At 36.1% G+C, this 2842-nt stretch overlaps 1 pseudogene; it reads left to right on the plus strand.

Annotated features, from left to right (window-relative positions):
* Positions 1-225: 225 nt before the first annotated feature.
* Positions 226-344, plus strand: LOC111743236 (annotated as a pseudogene).
* The last annotated feature ends 2498 nt before the right edge of the window (positions 345-2842 follow it).

Raw genomic sequence — 2842 nt, forward strand, 5'->3', positions numbered from 1 at the left:
GTTTGGCTTTTTCCCATCTGTATCTCCAGTACTAAGTTTCTAGCACATAGTAGCTACTCCATAAATAATTTGATGACTCAGTGACTAAGTGAATAATTGTGAGATGGCTTTTGCATTTCAAAAACAAGGCCTGGCATTTTTTTTTTTAACAGCTTAACTAAGCGATTTTCAATTCTGACTGCATGTTAGACTCACTTAGGGAGCTTTTAAAAAATAACAGTTGGAGTCTACAGCCCTGCTACCCTGAACAAGCCCGATCCCATCTGACCTCGAAAGCTAAGCAGGGTCAAGATTGGTTAGTACTAGGATGGGAGACCACCTAGGAAGACCAGGTGCTGTAGATATAAAAAAATAACAAAATAAGGGATTGTAAACTGAAAAAATTCTTGCAATCTGTGAGGTTAACCAAGGGTTACCTCGCCTAAAAAAAAAATAACACTTGGGTCCCACACCACATCCATTAAATCAGAATCCCTGAAGAAAGGACCTAGGTATCATTATTTGAAAAGCTCCTTTAGTTGACTCTAATATATAACCAGCAAGGGAAAAACTTGGGAAACTGTCATTCCCTTTTCCTTAAATTCCAGATCAGCTCCTTCGTTATTTCATTAATGTCTTTTAGTATGTTTCCATTTCAAATAATTTCACCAAGAAATGTTTCTGGAGAAACGAGGGTCTCTTTGAGGCCTTTCACTTTGTAAAAACTACTTCAAATTTGGAGTTTATCTTTGATAAACAAATTTGCTTTGTAAAAACTACTTCAAAATTTACAAATTTGCTTTGTAAAAACTACTAAGCATAATTTACAAATTTGCTTTGTAAAAACTACTTCAAATTTGGAGTTTATCTTTGAATCACAAAACTTGTTCTCTGGCCATATAGATATTTTTATCCCTGAAGAATGGGTTTCTTCAGGGTTCCAGGATAACAGACATTTCCTGGGAAATAGTTTGTGTATGTGTCATCCCACAAAACCTATGAAGCACAACAGTATTCGGATTCCACCCACAAGCTTTTGTTTTTTGTTTAGACTTTCACTTTCCTTGTTTTCTGGCAGTCTCCCAGATATGTACATGTTGTACTTCCTACTCAATCAAAGTAACTATCATTTGCTCAAATGTTCTTTATTAGAAATGCTTTCCTCACCACTCTACCTAAATTGGCACCCAACCACTGCCATCAGTCATGTTCCCTTCCCTTCTTTATTTCTTTTGTATACCTTTTCACTAATTAACAAGTATACTTATTTGTTCATGATGGGGTTTCCTCATAAAAGCAGGAATTGTTACTGTTCATTGCTGTATCCCTAGCAGTGTTCAATAAATATTTGTTGAAAGAATGAAAGAATGAGTGAACAGTGTCTGGAAAGGGGTCCCAAAATTGACTCCGTTTCTTTCTTCTTTTATTCCCATGGAATTTTTCTATATCAGGAAACATCATTTAGGAAAAACAAATGTTGGTGGCACCAAGAACCATTTTATCCACGATTTAGCAGGCTCATTTTCACCCAGTAGTAGTTAGCATTCATGTGATCTATTTACCTCAGATATTAACTTTGATAACTTATAATCCCTAAAACTATTCCTTGTTCATAGCAAAAAACAAACATACAAACAAACAAACAAACAAAACAACAAAAAACAACCATGACCATTGAAGTGAGATATAATTAATGACCATCAGGAATGTCTGGTAATTGCTGAAGGCAAGACTTTCTGTGACTCACGGGGAGCTAGTTGAGAGACATTTTTTAAAGTGCTTCCTATGTTAAGGCATTATGATAGGTATCATGAGGGGTACAGAAAAAACAGGCATTTTCTGCTTTCTGGGATCAATCTATTTTCAGATAATAAACTGTATGCGTATGGTAGGTGAGAATGATTACAAAATTATAAGAGAGAAACAAAATATAAAATAGATAAAATTGATGCAAATTGAATATTATATTGGGATATAATTATATGTACATACATCTATACACATATATATACACATATATACACATCTACATGTATAGATGTATATATATATAGATGTGTATATATATGTGTGTGTATATATATAAAATTATGTTTTAGGATGGTCAATTTAGAGTGGCCTAAAATTTCTGGAAACCGAGTTTTAATGCAGAATGTAAAGTCAATAAATAAAGTAGATGCATTCGCTTGGTGCTTTTCTGTTCACAAGCCCTGAACTCTTTACCTAACTCTTACTTGGATTCTGTTCCCTCTTTATAATATACAATTTCCCTTTTTCTCCTTTATGGACTTGCAAATTAATGTCTAACCAGCTTGCCAAGTGAACAACATAAGAGTTGTTACTTTAAATCACATATTGGCAATAACAGGATGCTATTCAGCTTGTGTCCCAGTTTTTGCTAACTAGACTATATTGGCCTCTTGAGCTGGATATCTTCCGTTTTCTCTTCCAGATTGTCTCGATGTTTTTCCACCATATTCTATGTCCTGGCGGGCTACTCTATAGGAACTGGTTGGGTTCAGCCAGTGGGGAGCATAGGACAAGATGGTTATGAGAAAAAAGAGTGAGAGTGGAATATTTGTTCCCCTGGCTCCTTGTCTTTTGAGTCTGTACCTTTCACCAGGCAGCTCTCTGTACACAGCCCTTTATATATCCTGGTACCATTAGCTGCATGTTCCCCTCACCCATTCAAGCCTAGGGTGATAACTCCCATCCTTTTACTAGCCTTGGGGTACTGCATTCTCCCTTGTGCTTTCCCTTGATCCTACCCTTCCCTTTATAATTACTCCCCGTTTTAATTGTTCCTCAAAATACTCAATGGGAGTTGCTATCAGCTTCCTGCTGAGACTCTGATTGGTCACCT

This window comes from Pteropus vampyrus, unplaced genomic scaffold (genome assembly GCF_000151845.1).
Source record: "Pteropus vampyrus isolate Shadow unplaced genomic scaffold, Pvam_2.0 Scaffold109, whole genome shotgun sequence".
Classification (NCBI taxonomy): domain Eukaryota; kingdom Metazoa; phylum Chordata; class Mammalia; order Chiroptera; family Pteropodidae; genus Pteropus; species Pteropus vampyrus.